The sequence below is a fragment of the Podarcis erhardii genome (genome assembly GCF_964252035.2).
Source record: "Podarcis erhardii genome assembly, chromosome: 4".
Taxonomy (NCBI): Eukaryota; Metazoa; Chordata; class Lepidosauria; order Squamata; family Lacertidae; genus Podarcis; species Podarcis erhardii.
This window is the reverse complement of record NC_138508.1, coordinates 107764421-107784731: the sequence shown is the minus strand read 5'-3', so window position 1 is coordinate 107784731 and position 20311 is coordinate 107764421.

The following is a 20311-nucleotide window of genomic DNA, read 5'->3' as shown; positions in this document are numbered from 1 at the left end:
AGTTGCTTTTGGCTTTTAAAATTGTCTGGTGTATGTTTATATTGTGGTTTAAAATCTTCGTACAGTGCTATACTTAAAGTTTAAATGATTTTTTTTAAAAAAAAACCCAACAAGAACAAATGACAAGAGCAGTTGACTGATATTGACCACCTGCATTTCTTCATCACTAGAAACACACACCCACCCCACAGCCACAATGCAGTGAGGAGAGGAAACATTGCAGGGGTGACCCTTCTAGAAACAGGCAGCCCATGGGAACATAGAGCATTCCCTAAGGTATGCTAAAAGAAACACCTTTTTAAATTAGCCATTCTCAACACTGGAACTACTGCTTGCTATAATAAGGCACTTTGCTAGTTTCTTATGAAAACTGGAGATCAAAGAAAAATAAGCAGCTTGAGCTTTGTACTAAATAGTTCATAGTAAGTGCAAGTCACCCTGTGACACACAGAGTAGACTTTCAAGTAAATGCTGATTGAGTCACTGATGAAAAAGCAACATTGATTTAATTAAAAAGGAGCGAAAGAACAAGATGAAAGGTATAGCAGAAAACAGCTTTTAAACAAAATATTTGATGAAAACATCTTAAAATTAAAACACATATTCAACTGGATGTGAAGAGCACTAAGCAAATGCCACCAGACCTGGCTAGCTAAGAAATAAATGGTAAGAAGCACCTGGGTCCTTCCCCCCCCCCCCCTTACATTTCTGTTCAGACACAAAAGCACTTTCCCCACTCATCCTGTTTTTCTGTGAATGGCCATAAAAACTTCATGGAAAATGAAATCTGTAGCAAATTTTGTGGATTTATTCACAGGCAAAACATATGAAGAACTGCAAGGGCATTCCAAAGAATTAGAATAAAGTTGCCCCAAACCCCACTGGAAATCAGAGTTCCAAATCAGGGCAGGAGTATTTCCTATGTGGATCCAAGATGTGCCCTCTCATCAAATCAGAGGATCCCAGGCATGTGGGGAGAGGCCCTGATATAGCCAGCGGGTTGTGGTAGAGCATCATCATAGCCCTCTGGCAGGACTGGAGAGCTCGGGGCATGCAGAGTAGGGACTGAGAGTTGTGCACGAAGCCTCCTTGCTCACCCCAGTGCTTTCAGGATGGTGGGTTGTGAAGGTGTCATGGCTCTTCCCGTGCTACATCAGTTTAGAGTGTGACTTCTACACCTTCGAAATGTTCTAAAATATTCCAACAATCTGAGAATGGAATGTCTGCCTGCTCCATCTAAAAATGAACATTCTAAAAGTATGCAAGTAAAAAAAATGCAGCACTCCATTTATGTTTTAGGGTGGCATGCAACTATATCATGCTCACAGGAGATACAGATGTAAGGCAAATGGTTCCAGTTGGTCTATTTGGACTTAGTCAAATACAAAACTTCATTTATTTAACTTCATCATGGAACCCAAAGTGGATGCAATTGTCACACAGGCTCTGCACAGACCAAGACCTGGTGGCCTCATGTGCTTTCAGACCAGATCGTGGGATATTACCATTCGATTTAGTAATGGTAACCACAAATGATAAAATTCAGGTCCATTTCAGCCTCCTTATTTGATCTTGTTTGTTAGCAGTGGGCCCCATGGAGTCTGCGGCCCTCTGTGGTTGTTCAGTAGCAGCAACACTGTTTTCACTTTTGCTAATGAAAGTAATGCTGCAAACACACAATGTGATATTTAGAGAATGTGTGTGAACAGTATAAGGATGATTTACTTTAAGGGGGGAAAATACTTCTAATTGGCTGGTGGTGATTTTGGTTCAGGTGATTAGCTGTGGGAGGAGCTTATCAGAGCTTGCAGGGCAGCAGCTGAAGAAGGAGCAAAAGAGTTTTCTTGTGTGTGTGTTTCTTTGTGGCTGATTAGCTGCTCTCCACTTTGAAGTCCTCTCCCCTCAACATTGGTTAGGACCAGATCTAAAATGGCTGTTCCTCTTGTTGCTTCTCCCACTTTCTGGACAACGAAGTTGTCTGCAAGGCCAGTGAGGAATCTGTTTGATCCTATGCTCTTGGCTGAGTTTGACATCCAACAAATATCTGGGTAATTGAAGTCCCCCATTACTACTATCTCCCTTCCTTTTGCATGCTTGGCCATCTGTTCCAGGAAGGCATTATCTATGTCCTCCGTTTGGCTTGGGGATCTATAGTAAACTCCCACAGGAGTTTACTATAAACAGGTCTCTGTTATCTTTCTCTCCCTTAATTTTGACCCAAATGCTCTCACTTTGGCTTTGAGGTTCTAAATCTTGGATTTAGGTATACACATCCCTGACAGGTATACACATCCCTGACATATAATGCCACTCCTCCTCCTTTCTTGTCTGGTCTGTTTCTCTGAAATAGATTGTATCCCTCCATTATTACATTCCAATCGTGGGACTTATCCCACCAGGTTTCAGTGGTGCCTATTATGTCATATTTAGTTTGCTGTACCAAGAGCTCAAGCTCATCTTGTTTATTTCCCATGCTTTGCGCATTAGTGTACAGACATTGAAGTCCATTAATCATTCCCCCGTGCCTCTTATTTAAGGATTTTTTCCTCCCACCACTAGGTCTGCGTGCTGTTTGCTCCATTTGGTCTATGACATTTGGATGATCATCTTCATCAATTGATAGACTCCTACCTTCAGGAGCACTGTCTCCCTCCCCCACATTAGTCAGTTTAAAGCCCTCCTGATGAGGTTTCTGAGATTTTTGACAAAAACATTCCTCCCAACTGTTGTGAGGTGCAGCCCATCGCTTGCCAGAAGTCCATCTTCAAGAAACTGCAGTCCGTGATCTAAGAATCCAAACCGTTCCTGTTTACACCATTTGCGAAGCCAGCTGTTCACTTCCACTATTTTTCCCTCTCTCCCTGGGCCACGTCGTTCAACTGGGAGGACAGATGAGATGACAATTTGTGCATTTAATTGCTTCAATTTCCTGCCCAGAGCCTCATAGTCTCTTTTGATCTTCTGGAGGCTATTGCTTGCAGTGTCATTGGTTCCCACATGAACCAAGAGGAAGGAGTATTTGTCAGTGGGTTTATGATTCCTTGCAGTCATTCAGTTACATCTTGGATCTTAGCCCCGGGGAGACAACACACCTCCCGAGACATCTTGTCAGGCCCACAGATCACTGCTTCTGTTCCCCTCAGTAGGGAATCCTCTATCACCACTACATGCCTCCTCTTAGGTTTGGTCGGGGTTCTTCCGTGAGCTGTCCATTCCAAGGTCGCCTGCACATTCCCTGAGGACTGACTTTGCTGCTCGTCTTCATATACCTGATCGACTGTAATGAGGGAGAGATCCTCAAATGGAGTCTGTTCTTCGTCTCCCATGCTAGGGAAGAGTGATTGTGTATTTATAAACAATCAGAGTGAACCCTGGGCCTCCTACTTCTTTGAGTCACGTTTCTCCATATATCTGGCACCTGTGTTGGTGAACTAGCCTCCTTCTCAGGGGTGTCCCCTGTCTCCTCCTTGGTGGAGACGGTGTTCTCTGTTCCTTCCAAAAAGAGCTCCAGCTCTCTAATTCTTTGGAGCGTAGCCACACGTTCCTCCATTTGCTGTACTTTGTCTTTTAAGAGGGCAATCAACATGCAATTGCTGCAGGTAAAGCTGCCTGCAACCTTTGGCAAGATGGCAAACATTGCGCAGGAACCGCAGGCGACTGCAGCTGTTCCCTCACCCTCCATCTTGAAAACGTGTCGTTGGGGGTGGCTACAGTGGTACTCCATCTTAAAAAACGTGAAGACAGGACAAATAACCCCCCCCAAAAAAACCTAGGTCTCCCCCAACAAACGTTTGAGACTAGCTCCCCTAAATCTAAAAGATGGATCAAACTGCGTGCGCCGCCAGGCACGTGCCGCTGCCCTGCAAGCTCTGATAAGCTCCTCCCACAGCTAATCACCTGACTCAACGGAAACCCTGCCCCCTCTGACCTTTGCACAGGGAGAGCAGCTAATCAGCCACAAAGAAACACACACACAAGAAAACCCTTTTGCTCCTCCTTCAGCTGCTGCCCTGCAAGCTCTGATAAGCTCCAGACTCCAGACTCTGCTGCCCTCCTGCTGGCCCACTGGACAATGCTGTGCCCTACTATCCAGACGTGCAGGGCAGGCAGACCTAGGAATGAACAAAACAATTCAAAATGCATTTCGAATTAAGAGATCTACTAAAGCAAAGAAATTCCCAGGTGATTGTTTAATTATTTTTAAAGATAGAGAAATGAGGAATTTGATATTACAGAAGAGAAAAAAGGTTGAGCATTGATGGAAACTTCATAATTAACTTTAAGGACATTCCACTTCGTTTATTGAAAAAAAGGGACCCTTACAAACCATTGACACAGACCTTGAGGAAAAATCAAATTGAATTCAAATGGGAATTCCCAGAAGGGATTTCCTTCTTTCATAAAGGGAAAAAGTTTAAATTTACAAATCCAGACGAAACACATAAGTTTTTGAGAAGATATAACTAACTGGGAAGGGGAGAAGAAGAGGTAGCTGGAGCAGGAGCGGGAGCAGGGGCTGGAGGTCTGGTGGGATCGGGAGAGGGGGAGAAGGAGAGGGAGAAGGACCATAAAAAGGATCAAGGAGAAAGGGGATGAAGAAGAAGAGGAAGAGGAAGAGGAAGAAGAGTAAAAGGAAGAAGAAGAACAGATTTAAGACTTTATATTATTTTGATTATAAAAAGAGTACAAGATGGCACTGAAATTATGGCCTTGGAATATTAATGGGAAGAACGATAAGAAAAAACACAATAAAACTGAACATTTTTTGAAGAGGAAGAATTTGGATATTATTTGTTTGCAAGAGACTCATGTGGCAAGGAAACACAGAAAAGTATTAATTAATAAAAAATTAGGAAACAAATTTATTTCATCAGACAGAAGCAAGAAGAGGGGGGTGGTTTTGTATATAAAAATCAAGCTGGAAGCCCAGCAGATTTTTAAAGATGAGGAATGTAGAGTTATTGCAGTTCAAGTCAAATGGCAAGGCGAAAAATTGATAATAGTTGGGGTATATGCGCCAAATGGTAACAAAACTGACTTCTACAAAGACTTGGAGGAAAAGTTATTTGATTTTATGGATCAGAAGATTATAATAATGGGTGATATGAATGGAGTGGTGTCAATGGAAATGGATAGACTAAGAACAAGTGGGAAGGTTAAGGAAAGGAAACTGCCTAAGACTTTTTTCTCTATGATTGAGAATTGTAATTTGATAAATATCTGGAGATTAAGACACCCATTAGAAAAACAATTTACTTTTCATTCAGAAGCAAATCAGTCAATGTCAAGAATCGATCAGCTATGGATTTCTAGTGAATTAACATCAAGAATTTTAAAAATTGAAATACAACCAAAGATACTTTCGGATCATAATGCAATAAAGTGTGTAATAAAAGGAATTGAAGAAAAATCCTTTTGATGGAGAATAAATGAGAATCTTTTTGATGACCAGAAAATAATAGAAAAAGCACAAAAGAACTTGACTATTTTGTGAACAATTGTAACAAGGGTACGAAAATGAGTACAGTATGGGATGCCAGCAAAGCTGTTATGCGAGGCTTCTTTATCCAGCAGAATACGATTAAAAATAAATTTAGGGGAAAAGGGAGAAAAGAAATCTTAAAACAAATAATGGAAAATGAGAAGAATTTGATTAAAAAACCAAACAATTTGAAAATAAAGCAAAATATTAAAATATTACAAACCCAATTTGCAATGATAATAAATAAAGAAGTAGAATGGAATATCAAAAGAATGAAACAGAAAATTTTTGAATTCGCAAATAAATCTGGAAAATGGCTGGCATGGCAAATTAGGAAAAGAAAGGAACAGAATACAACTAATAAAATCATTGTAGAAGGTAATGAAATAGATAATCCGAAAGGAATCAGAAAAGGGTTCGTGGATTTTAATAGACATTTATATAAAAGAACTGAGAAGAGTAATATTAAAAAAATAGAGGAATTTTTGAGGAAAAAGGCAGTGCAGAAAATCCCGACTGATAAAAAAGACAGACTGAATGAACCAATTGAGGTAGAGGAAATTAAAGATGCTATAAAGGAATTGAAAAGTGGGAAGACACCGGGACCGGATGGATTCACTGCAAGATATTACAAAGAAATGAAACATATCCTACTCGTGCTGTTGAAAGAAGTTATGAATAATATTTTAAAGAAGGGAGAATTACTGGAAACATGGAAAGAAGAATATATTACGTTCATTCCGAAGCAGGACTCAGATTTAACGCAAGTAAAAAATTATAGGCCGATCTCGCTGTTAGACAATGATTATAAACTATTTGCAAGGATATTAGCGAGCAGGATGAAAAAAAATATTTAAAGAAATTATACATAAAGACCAAGCAGGTTTTCTACCTGGCAGACAGATGAAAGATAATATAAGAAATATAGTTAATATAATTGAATATCTGACAGCCAGGAATGATAAACAAGCAATGTTAATTTTTGTGGATGTGGAAAAGGCCTTTGATAACATATCTTGGGAATTTATGTTAAAAAATTTGGAATTTATGGGTATGGGTCAATTCTTCCTAAATGGACTAAAAGCCATATATACAGAGCAAAGAGCAAAATTGATTGTAAATAATATAACAACAGAGAATATTGCAATTACTAAAGGCACAAGACAAGGGTGTCCCCTTTCACCATTATTATTCATATCGGTACTGGAAGTTTTTTTAAGATCAATAGGAAGAAATGAGTTAATAAAGGGTGGAACAGTCGGTCGAAATGAATATAAGGTAAAAGCCTTTGCTGATGACTTGGTATTAACAATTGAAGAACCATCATTAAGTATTAAAGAAGTATTAGAGGAAATAGAACAGTTCGGTCAAGTGGCAGGTTTTAAACTGAATAAAAAGAAAACTAAGATAATTGCCAGAAATATGGAACAGGAATCGGTTGAAACATTGCAGCAACAAACAGGTATAGAAGTGGTTAAGAAAGTTAAATATTTAGGAATTTGGTTAACTCCCAAAAATATTGATTTATTTCAAAATAATTATACACAAATGTGGAATAGTATCAAAAGAGATCTAGAGGTATGGGGAAGGTTGAAGTTATCATTTTGGGGAAGGATTTCAACGATAAAGATGAATGTGCTACCAAAGATGTTATTTTTGTTTCAGACAATTCCAATAATCAAAGGGGCAGCAATATTTAAAGAATGGCAAAGGATAATTTCAAGGTATAGGTGACAGGGTAAGAAGCAAAGAATACAATTTAAGTTATTAACAGATGCTATAGAAAGAGGAGGCTTCGCCCTGCCAGACTTGAAATTGTATTATGAAGCATCATGCTTCTGTTGGTTGAAGGAATGGATGAAAATAGAAAATACAGAATTGTTAGATTTGGAAGATTACTGTAATGGGATAAGGGGGTTGCTTGTGCGTAAGCGCTAAAATGCTCCCAGTTTTGTGGTTAGTTTTAAACTCTCCCTAACCGGACAGCCATGAGTGCGTGGCTGCCTTAATCACTGGCAGAATCCGTCAGTGGGCGTTTCCTGAATTTCTTCCAACATAAAAGTTCTTTGACAGAAAGTCTCCTCCTTGATTCTCTGCGCGACAGCTTTCTGCGCAGAGTGGGCGTTCCAAGGGGAGGTCCTGAGCTCTCACCACTGGTCTCGCTTGAAGCGTCTCTGAGCCTCACCTCCGACGTTGTCTCCTCCTTCCCTCCTTCTTCAGCGGAAACTCTCCCTCTCCCCCTGCTGGTTCCCTCCTCAGCATCCAAGGGTCTCCCAGCATCCGAGAGCCTCTCCACCACCCTGAGCTCCGATGGCAGTTCCCTGACAGTTACGATAATAGATTTGGTTGGCATGCATATCTATGGTACGATAAGAAAAAAGTCCATAAAGGATTTGGAAACCACATATTTTGAAGATCTCTCATAGAAATTTGGGATAGGTATAAAAACCTATTGGAACAAAAAACACCACATTGGTTATCTCCTTTAGAAGCGATGAGTGTAAAAAAGGTCAATATGAGTGGGAGGTGGATAACATACGGGAATTTAATAATTAGAGAAGGGGGGAAATGGAAATTGAAACCATACGAAGAAGTGAAATAATATGTTAACAATTGGTTACATTATTATCAGGTTAATGAAATGTTTAAACAAGATGTTAAAGAAAAAGGGTTTTTTTGAAAAAGAATCGAAGTTTCAACAAGAAATACTGAATAATGATTCAAAAATTTTGTCTAAAATGTATAAATTGCTGCTTGAATGGCCTAGGATAGATGATGAGGTTAAATCGGTTATGATTCATTGGGCCAAAGATTTTGAGTATAATATACAATTGAGTGATTGGATAAAATTATGGAAAGAAGGTTTAAAATTCACTGCATGTAATTCGCTAAAAGAAAATGTGATGAAAATGATTTATGGATGGTACATTACACCAGTAAAGTTAGCAAAAATGTATAAAGTAAGTAACAAATGTTGGAAATGTAAGGAAAAAGAGGGAACATTTTATCACATGTGGTGGGAATGTAAAAAGGTGAAATGCTTCTGGGAGATGATATATAATGAATTGAAAAAAATGTTGAAATATACGTTTTTAAAGAAACCAGAAGCATTTCTCTTGGGTATTGTTGGAAATGATATAAATAAAAAGGAATGTAAGCTTTTTCTATATGCAGTAACAGCAGCAATAGAAATACTATTGGCCCAAAAATGGAAGCAAGAAGAATTACCAACGATGGAGGAATGGAGGATGAAATTAATGGACTATGTGGAACTTGATAAACTAACGGGGAAGATCCGAAACCGGCGGGACCAGAAGTTTACCGAGGACTGGAGTAAATTTACGGATTATTTGAAAAGTATTTGCGATGACCAGACAACATTTGTAGGTTTGCAAGAAGCTCTGTGAGGAATATAATTAGAAATATTGCAAAAATGAAAAAGGAGATGGGATATGTTAAAAATGTAAAGGCAATATTAAGTTAGGAAATGCGTAAGAAGTGAGTAAGACGGAGGATTATCAGAGGTGCTGATGGAAGTCCAATAAGAATGTATTTGTGATAAATTGTGTGGTATGTTTTATAATTTTGTATTTTAAAACCAATAAAAATTCATATAAATAAAGGAATGAACAAAACAACATTAATAACTGCACCCCAGCGCCGCATCTGAACATAACCCCTGTATGCCTCAGATTTCCAGTGGCCCAGATCCTTGATCCTGTTGACAGACAGACCCCAGTGCACAGCTGTAGTAGCAGCACCAATACAAAAAGAATGAGGTGCAAACTCACTGGCTAGCAGGCCACATGCTGCCAGCGCCTTGCGCATTACTGCAGCAAATTGATGCCTGCTTAACAGGGACCCATCCTCATGAACCAGGAAGGGACCATCCCCAGGCGGGCGAAGTGACAAATAAATCTTGGCATCCTTCACTGGACAAGGGCCGGGCTTACCAGTGGCAGGCAGTCTCATTTATACATCTCTGCCAACTGGTCCCTTTTAGAAATTGAAATAGTGAGCACCAGTTCAGCATCAGAAAGCTGAACGTCCTGCAAAAGTAAGCCCCTGGGAGCCCTTCCCTGTGCTGATTCCAGCACCACTTCGCCCACATGCAGTGCACCAAAAAAGGCTATCAAAAAGCTGCCGCAAAGAGTCTCATCTCATAAATTGCCCAGCAGACAAGACTTAGCTTGCTGCGCACCGAGAATAAAATGTCAAATGTGACCGGCCTCATACCTGGCGACTTTGGTGGATGCAGCCTGGCCCAACCCTCGAGAGCCTTGCACACTACAAACTGAATCATAGAATCATAGAATCATAGAGTTGGAAGAGACCACAAGGGCCATTGAGTCCAACCCCCTGCCAAGCAGGAAACACCATCAGAGCACTCCTCACATATGGTTGTCAAGCCTCTGCTTAAAGACCTCCAAAGAAGGAGACTCCACCACACTCCTTGGCAGCAAATTCCACTGTCGAACAGCTCTTACTGTCAGGAAGTTCTTCCTAATGCTTAGGTGGAATCTTCTTTCTTGTAGTTTGGATCCATTGCTCTGTGTCCGCTTCTCTGGAGCAGCAGAAAACAACCTTTCTCCCTTCTCTATGTGACATCCTTTTATATATTTGAACATGGCTATCATATCACCCCTTAACCTTCTCTTCTCCAGGCTAAACATGCCCAGCTCCCTTAGCCGTTCCTCATAAGGCATCGTTTCCAGGCCTTTGACCATTTTGGTTGCCCTCCTCTGGACACGTTCCAGTTTGTCAGTGTCCTTCTTGAACTGTGGTGCCCAGAACTGGACACAGTACTCCAGGTGAGGTGTGACCAGAGCAGAATACAGTGGCACTATTATTTCCCTTGATCTAGATGCTATACTCCTATTGATGCAGCCCAGAATTGCATTGGCTTTTTTAGCTGCCGCGTCACACTGTTGGCTCATGTCAAGTTTGTGGTCAACCAAGACTCCTAGATCCTTTTCACATGTACTGATCTCAAGCCAGGTGTCACCCATCTTGTATTTGTGCCTCTCATTTTTTTTGCCCAAGTGCAATACTTTACATTTCTCCCTGTTAAAATTCATCTTGTTTGTTTTGGCCCAGTTCTCTAATCTGTCAAGGTCGTTTTGAAGTGTGATCCTGTCCTCTGGGGTGTTAGCCACCCCTCCCAGTTTGGTGTCATCTGCAAATTTGATCAGGATGCCCTTGAGTCCATCATCCAAGTCGTTGATAAAGATGTTGAATAAAACCGGGCCCAAGACAGAACCCTGTGGCACCCCACTAGTCACTCTTCTCCAGGATGAAGAGGAACCATTGATGAGCACCCTTTGGGTTCGGTCACTGAGTGGTAGCATAGTCAAGTCTGCATTTTACCAGCTTCTTTACAGGAATATCATGGGGCACCTTGTCAAATGCCTTGCTGAAATCAAGTTAGGCTACATCCACTGCGTTCCCTTCATCTACCAGGCTTGTAATTCTGTAAAACTGAGCGCAAGGGTCTCTAGAATAAAGGGATTTACAGAAAAATGATATGGCAGAAGCCTGAATTCTGATGGACTTTACAGCACGATCCATATATCGCAGGTGAGCCAAATATTGCAACACCTGATTTGTGGATGGAGACACTGAACTGTCGATCATCAAGTGATGTGCTCTGAAAGCCAAAAAGTCCAACCAGGCCTTTTTATAAGACCTCAAAGTGGAAGGAAAAACAGAAGCTACTACTCCCTGAAGGACTAGCTGCTGCCAAGGGTCCAAAGCTGAACCGGGAAATATTCTGGAAGCTACTGGGCATCCGGAGCGAGGGATCTGAAGCGCTCCACCTGAAAACGGGATAGTGCGCATCAGGAATAAAATGGACAGAAAACACAATATTAAACTTGAGGCACCGCAGCACAAATGTGTGCAATAAGGCAGAGACTCTGCTGGAGCATGATGATTGTTTTGCCAAAACACTCACCACAGCCTGGTTATCGGACCAGAAACAGATCCACCAGTCCTTGAACTTCATGGTCCAGATGTGTACTGCTACTACAATGGGGAAAAAGTTAGATCACGGGTAATGGCTGTACCCTGCCAGTGCTCAGGCCACCGCTGAGCACACCAGCAGCCAGGGAAAAAGAGCCCCAAACCCAAGGATCCTGCAGCATCCAAATGAACCTGGAAATCAAAGTGCAGATTCAGAGTATCCTGCAACAAGGATACACCGTTGAACTCCTTCAGGAATTCAAGCCACACCTCAAGGTCGGCCCTGACCTCACTGGGCAAACACATCCAATGCTGGGGTGACCTCAGGCCTGAAGAGAATCTTGCTAAGTGTGCGCAAAAAGGGCGACCAGGAGCAACTACTCTGCAAGCAAAATTCAAATGGCCCAAAAGGGACTGAATCTGCCTCAAGGTAACCTTTTTCCTTGGCAAGAATTCCATAATGATGTCACGCAGGGCCACCAATTTTCCTTCAGGCAAAGAGGAAGTTTGTGCCACAGTATCCAACTGGATTCCAAGGTAAGACAACCTTGTGACTGGTCCCTCAGTTTTATCAGCCACCAAAGGAACGCCCAACTCCTTTGTTAGGTTGTTAAATGCATGTAGTAACCAACCATTCATCGGAATGGGCTGCAGAACTTAGCAAAAGGTCATCGAGGTAATGGGCTGCAGAACTTAGCAAAAAGTCATCAAGGTCATGCCCCTTAAACCTGTCTTGGTACACTAGGCCCAGTCCAAAAATGTACTGAAGGCTTCAAAAGCTGCACAGGATATAGAGCAGCCCATTGGCATGGCTTTGTCCACATAATACGCCCCATCCAGTTGGAAACCAAGCAACTTAAAATCAAGTGGATGAACAGGAAGCAAGTGGAACACAGATTCCACACCACACTTTGCCAAAAGTACACCCATCCCAAAGCTCCTGATCAGCCTGACTGATTGGTCAAAGGTGGCGTACTTGACGGAACACAACTCAGGAGGGATAGCATCATTTACTGATGTACCCTGTGGGTAAGATAAATTGTGAATTAAACGAAATTCACCAGGGGCCTTCTTAGGCACCACACCCAACAGAGAAAGGTGCAAATCCGGGTAAGGAGGGCATTCAAATGGCCCAGCCATTCTACCCAAGGCTAATTCCTTCCTGATCTTTTTCCTGGCTATATCAGGCATTTCTCTCACTGACTTTATTTTCAACTTTTGAGGCCCTGGGTGGGAACACCACTGAGATACGAAAGCCCTCAGAAAATCCCAGCGACAAATATGAAGCAGCTGCCAAATCGGGGTAGCTGCACAGCCATGCCCTCAAGGCAGGTAACTTAATGGGGTGCGAGCTAAGGTCAATAAGCCATCACTTAACATTGCGGGCTGCTTGAGGAGAGGCTCCTTTGTGCTCCTGCTGGGAGCCTCTCCTCGCTCCTCAAAAGGGCTGCTTGGCCCCACATGAAGTGGCAGGGTGACTCCTGCAAGCATGGGAATACCTACACCCCTGACACTGGCAGGATCCTTTATTGTATTCCCAGCAAAACAGTTGCCTCCCTTGCTTCATAATGTCTTGTTTGGATTTCGGCTGCTCAGCAAACTTATTCTCAAAATTAGGTAAGACATAAGTAGTCCACACATCCAAATCCTTATTATCCCATCGAGCAGAAGGGATCCTGACGGCCCAACGTCTTAAGCTCTCATCGTAGCTTATAGCTGCCACCTCACCGGCCAATGCAAAGGCCTTACGCACCAAAGATTGATAAATCCACAGGTGCAAATTTCTCTTGGGATAAGCTGCAGAAATAACCCCAGCAAATACCTGAAATGCATCAAGCCACTTCACAAAGGTTCTCTCCACCCTATGGGAGCTGGCCTTACCCTTGCCCATTGCAACTTGCTTAACCTTATCCAGGCATTTGCTAGGGGGAAGGAGCTTTAAAATATCCACATAACTACACTTGAGGATCTGATTATGCATCCAGGATGGCAAGTGCATGCCAGGAATAACAGCCCTGACCACATTGGTTGAAACTTTAATGTCCTTGACTGGCTCACTATCCAAGCATTCCAAAGGAAGGCCGTATCTGGCCCTGTGTGAGTTGGCTGTCTGCTGCCACGCCCACCTGGAAAGGCTCGAGGCCACTTCACCGTGACCCCAATACAGACCCAGAACTGAGTCTAAATCATCATCAGAGGCCTGAGAAGACATACCAGTAGAAGAGGAGGAATCACCATCTCTGCACCTCTTAGTCCTGTGCTTGGAGTGACGACTCCTCTGTTGTTGAAGGTACTCTAGGCACCGGGAGAGCCTCCTCTGAAGACTGGAGACTGAGCGCCTCCCTTGAAGGAACGGACCGAACCTGCGCAGAACTAAAAACAATGAGGAGCTTGGCTGAGAGAAAATTCCCCTTCCCGCATGCTGTGCGGGCTGAAGCCCTGAACTTCCAGAACCTGGGGGTGCCAACTGCAAATGAGGCAGCCCTGACAGAAATGCCTGCTGCACCATAGCACCCATGCTCTTAGCACAACCCCTAGGACTAGCTGGGACTGGTATTCTGGAAGGCTGAAATTGAGACAGCAAAGCCCCTGAAGGATCATAAACCTGTTAGTTTCTGTTTGCCACTGAGCAGCTGCTTTACATTCCAGAGACCTTCCAGACTGTTGGAAGTCTCACGGGAGACAGGAGACAGGATGTGACGTTACTGGTTTCCTGTTTCCTTTGTTCCTTTAGTTGTGCAGTTGCTTTCATAGAGAGTGGATGTATATTTTTTGCTGTCTGTGTAGTAAGAAATAAAGCATAGCAATGTAGCCATAAATCTCATCACTTCTGCTCCTTTGAAACTCTGCTGAATGGGGGAACGTGCCTGAGGCCTTATCAAAGGCTCAGGTTGTTAATTATTTGTTGGAGGGCGAGTCCGAAGGAGTCAGCTGGAAGGTGAGCTTTATCAGCTTGGTCGAGTGGAGATTCCGACAAAACCTCACTCCCTTCGCTCACATCTGAAGGACCATGAGCCTCAAAAACAGTAGAGGGCATGGAGGGGCCAGGCTTAGCATCAGGCTGCCTCCCAAACTGCTGGGCCAGAGACTCAAGTTCTGTATTAAAGCGAGTCATGGCAGCAGGGTCTGAGCCAATATTGGCCATCATTGCACTCAAGTGATCCAGCATAGGCTGATGAACTGCAGGGGCTGGCATAGAACACAATGACTGAGAGGGACTCCTAATGACCCTCTTAGAAGGGAGAGCAGGACTGGGATTCCCTTTAATAGGCATCACGATCCTTTTGTCTTGTGTAGGGAATACTAATTACAAATGCAAAATGGTGCTCCTGCCGAAACTAGTCAGGAAGAACCAGACCCTGTCACCTAAAATGGCAGCTGGAATGAAACAGGGGTTTTCCCTGCCCTTAGCAAATACATGGCTAAAACGAAAGGGAGCACCATAAAGGCAGGGAGAGGGAACTCTCGCTACTATGAAACCAATCAAAGGACTTAAGGACAGGGCTAAAGGAGCGACAAACACACTTGCCCAAAGTTGCGTATTAGGCACAAGGCTGCTGCCGCAGCCAAAACGCCAGCTACCAAAATGAATGGGGAGAGCAACAGCAAGCTACACAATGGGAGCACCTGGGGGCTGGAGCCCCAGGGGGGCAAAGCCCCCTTGAAAGGAAGGAAAAGGGAAGGAAAAGGGGAGAGGACAACTCAAAAGAAAGAATAAAAGCAATAATGAAAAAAGGGGGAATAAAAAACAGAAATAAAGCACCCAGACGATCCATAGAAGGTAAGTCTCTTGGCTGCACAGAGGATACGCTGTTAGCTTGTTCCAAATGCACGAGCCAAAAGAGGAAGCTCTGGGTCACATGCATGGGTATATATAGGTCTCTCAATCTGTTTGGACTGTGCCACATTTTTTTTAAATGAATATTTATTAGCATTTTCAAAACACAGAAATAACAACAAATTTAAACACCAAAAATAACAAAAATAACAAAAATACAAAAAAGCCAGAACTTAAAAACAATTAAAAACACATAAAGTTTCAATTACTCATTTTCTTTTAACTTATTTCTCAGACCTCCTCACACCTCCCCTTCTTGTATTCCACTTTAAATTATCAGTTCAGCAAGTCCTTGACTTATTTCTCCACTTTAACTTAATAATTTATTCTAACATGCTGTTATTTTACTTTTCTTCTTTCTTCCGTTTCCTCAATTTAATTTTTAGAAACCTTATTTTCCTTTTAATTTAAAAACCAATTTTAACTTATCCAAATTTATCCATCAATATTTATACTTCATTAATTATTCTTAAACCTTTTTCCTAAAGTCGACCAAAATTTCCCTTCCACGATTTTCCCAATTTCCATACATCTAGCAAAACAAAATAAAAACAGAACAAATTGTATTTGGATTCCCAAACTCCACCCACCCTTTTCCCGGTTTCAGTCCCCAACCAGTGTCCATCAGTCCTTATATGTTATCTAGCCTGGAGATCTCACGTCCGAGGCTCTTAAATCTCTCTCAGTTCCTCTCTGCCGGTCTTTTTGATAGTCCTTAATATTAAACCCCAAATCTCGGAGAGACTCCGGCCCAACAGGATCCATATTTCTTCCAGCCAGACCTCCATATTTAAAAGCAAAGCCTATGGGGTACTCCAACTCTTGTTTCATACTCCTTTCAAATCCAAATGTCCCCAAAGCTCCAACTTTCACCTTCAGCAAATTTGTAATCCTCAGGTCTTCAGATCTCCACCTAAGGAGATCTCTCCATTTTTCAGTCTCCAATTCAGGCCAGGCTTTCCACATCCGATTTTTATTTTCCTTTTTTGTCAACATGTCAGACCTCAAATTGCGGCTCTCCTTTAGCATCTGCAAAATTTCAGCTCCTCCTTCCTTTTCTTCAGAAGCAACATATGTCCCCTGCTCCATCTTGTCAAAACTTTCAGTTTCATCTATTTGTTCAGTTGAATTGGTTTCGTGTTTCAAATCCTTGTCAGATTCAACAATGTTATTTACTGTCAAGCTTAGTGCTGTTACGTTTGTAGCCAAAACATTGGTTTGGCCTTGTAACTTTCCCAAGAGAACAAAAGCTCTGTCCAATTCAGCTTGGATTTTCCCTCCTCCAGCCATTCCTGTAATGTCACTAAGCCCCTCTAGGGGAATTTTAGTTCTTTAATATTCCTTTCAGCTCAAGTCCAAGAGTCAAGTTATTTTGTATCAGCCCTTTCTTATTTTCAACCAATTGTAGCAAATAAACCAGCAGAAGCAACAGAAATAAAGTTCTATTTTTCCGTCTGACAGCTAACTTGACAGCTGTCAAACTCTTCAGTATTACATCAACAGGCTTTCTCGCAGGACACTCCCGGGTCTGGGGGGGGGGGGTGAAACTTCAGCTCCCAAAATTAATCTTTTATCCTCCAGTAAAGCTTCTTATAATGTCAAAACCATGAAATTAAAGTCTTGTACTAAAAAGAAAGAAAAGTTCTCTCGACCTTAGTTAACAGGTCCTTTGCTTTAAATTGTTTACAAAGAGGGGGGTGGACTTCCTTTTTAACCCTTCCCCGCTCGTTCCTGACCCCCCCATTTTTTTTTAAAGTTCCAATTTCCGTATTACTTACGGGTTGATGTTTTAAAGTCCGAATGATCCAAGGAAAAAGTCAGCGCTCTCCAATAATGGCTTGCGGCTTCACTCCGTAGAAAAAGAAGTACTCTCAGCACCGCGCCGCACCCCGTCCCCGTTCCGAAGCCTCTAAAGAGGCTCCTTTACGGATTGGGGGGGGCGCAAATGGTGCCCGCCAAGTCTCTATGTTCACAGGCTTCTGCGCCTGTGATTTTAAGGGTCCCCGCGTCGCCGCAGCGGCAAAACCCAGACTCTACGGATCCGATTCCCTCGGGAGCTCGGAGGGAATCTGCCATTAAGCGATGGCGCCAACCCGGAAGTCCTGGACTGTGCCACATTTGTCAGATTGAATGCAACATTGAGGGACCTACCAATTGGGTGTTGTGGCTAACCAATCAAACCCACCCACAACACAGGGCGTCAGTCTCCAGGTCTCAGGTCCTCCTCTTTTAGGGAGGACACGATTTCTGTGTGCTCTGGCTTCCATCATGGTGTCCCGTTGTGCCAGAAGCGGTTTAGTCCTGCTGGCCACATGACCCAAAAAGCTGTCTGTGAACAAACACCAGCTCCCTCAGCCTGAAGCCAGATGAGCGCCACAACCCCATAGTCACCTTTTAGAGGACTTAACCGTCCAATGGTCCTTTACCTTTACCTTTTGACCTTTATGCTACAAGGAGAGAATGAGATCCAGAACACATAAAAAAGGGTTTACAGAACAAACAAACTGGTGCAAGTGAGCCACACCACATGTTCTAGTGATGCATGTGAAATGTCCAGACTGGAGCCTCCACTCATGTCAAGCTGAAGAAGTTGGAGATGAGCAGGAGGGTTGGCTTATGGTGACTGAGGTTTTTGGGCCCCTTCAATATTTTTGAGGATGGGACCCAGCCCCCCTTTAGCCTCCTCCTGACTGTGGGGTGTTGTGGCCACTGGTGGAGGAAGAGGAGTGTGAGGGGAGCACACCACCCCGGGCAGCGTGATCCTGGTGGTGTGCCATCATGGGTGCCCCCCTGCAGGCGGCATGCCACACCCCCGGGACACGTGCCAACCCCGCTTCTGCCTGCTCTTTTGCGGATATTGGGTCCAGCAAGCTTCCCAGTTCAGCTCCGTATCCCTGGAAGCTCTGAGCTGGCCTAGCAGAGTAAATGCAGCGGTCCTGAGTCCATGTGAGAAAGGGATAAATCAAGTCCAAAAAACAGATCGGTTCTTATCTCTAGAAGCGTTTATTTACAAGCCATAAATCAGTCTTTTCCCCGTCAGAAGACTCCGCCATTCTGGCATCTCTCCGTGCTTCCAAAAGCACACAGACACAGCCTGTCAGTTGAGCTGCGTCTCTCTCCGTCTCTCAGTGAGAACTGAAAGTAACTCTCACAGACAAAGCCTGTGACGTAGGGCCCTGCTTCCGGCCCCTCCCAGATGCAGGGCACCACGGAGTTTTAACCCTGTTTGTTCCAAACTCCACACCCCCTCTTGTCCTGCATCTGGGGACAATAGCCAACAATGCTTTCCCCATACACAAACCCTCACAGAACTCCTCGTGCTTCTGGAAGGTTAATGGTTTTGTGAAACCATCAGCGAGGTTCTTGGTTGAGGGACAGTATTTCAGAGCAACTAGCCCTTCACGAACGCTCTGACACACATTCTGAAAACGTATGTCCAAATGTTTGGTCCTTGCCTTGAACTGCCCTGTCTCAGCCAGTTTTAGGCACGGTTGATTGTCTTCATGCACCACAACGGGCAGACAAACCTCTCCACAGATTTCCTCAACCAAACACACATAGAACTCCAACTCTCTGCAAGCATCTGATAGCGCACTGAACTCAGCTTCAGTAGATGAAAGCGCTATGAGACTTTGCTTCCGGGACCTCCACCCTATCACTGAGTCCCCAAACTTCACCACTAGACCTGACACTGATTTGCGATCCTCAAGGTTACCCCAATCTGCGTCCACAAAGCAAGTCAGTTTGACTTCTCCTTGAGCTGACAACCTAAGACAAAAGTCTTTGGTATCTTGCAGGTAACGCAGCACCCGCTTTATACCATTCCAGGCCTGCACACTAGGACTTGAGGCCTGTCTACTAAGCAGATTGACAGCAAATGCTATATCTGGTCTGCTCCACTGTGACAGATACAACAGACTACCCAGAGCTGACTGAAAGAGCTCAGTGTTTTCGAACACCACACGTTCTACTTGCTGACACTCCTTTACAAAACCAGCCTCCATGGGTGATTTGGCACCTGCACACTCAGACATCCTGAACTTCTCAAGCAACTGTTCAATCTTACCTTTCTGGCAAAGCAAGAAGCTTCCATCACTTGCTTTTGTGATCTGCACGCCCAAATAGGATTTGACATCTCCAAGCTGCTTCAACTTGAACCGCTTTCCAAGCTCTCTAGCAAACTTTTCTACCTGTTTACCCGTCTGCGCCATCACTAAGATATCATCAACAAACACAAGGATCACTTCCTGTTTCAAGCCTGACTCTTTAATGTAAAGACAACTGTCTGCAAGAGATCTCTTAAAGCCTAGCTCCTCTAAAGCTTCATGTAGGCACATATTCCAATTCCTGGCAGATTGGCGTAATCCATAGATGGATTTGTGCAATCGCCACACAACGCCTGGCTCACTGACTTCAAACCCTGGAGGAGGAAGCATGTACAACTCCTCCTTGAGATCTGAGTTCAGGTAGGCGACATCTACATCAAAATGGTTCACCTTCCAACCTCTCTGTGCTGCTATCGCCAAAAGCATTCTCAGAGTCTCCGCTCTCGAGGTTGGCGAATATACCTCTGTGAAATGAACACCCTTCCTCTGTGTGAATCCTCGGGCTACTAATCTCGCTTTATACTGTGGTTCTCCTGCTTCTGTGGGTTTCAAACGGTAAATCCATCTGCAGCTAACAGCTTTTTCGCCCATTGGCAACTTCGTGAGAGAAAACACACCTAGAGACTCCATTGAGTTCATCTCCTTCTGCATCGCCTCATGCCATTTGCTAGCTTCTTCCTGAGGCAACTTCTGAACATCCTCAAAGGATTCAGGCTCACATCTAGCCACACCAACCCAGACACTAGTGGCTTCATACCTTTCAGGTGGCTTGCCCTTCGTTGATCTTGCTGACCTCCTCAGCGTGAATTCTGGAACTGCGCCTGATTCACCTGGATCAACCCTACTATCCTCTGTGTCAGACACATCCCCCTCTGACCTGCTGCGCCGTTTCGGGTGCACAGCTGGTTCTGCTGGTGAGGATGG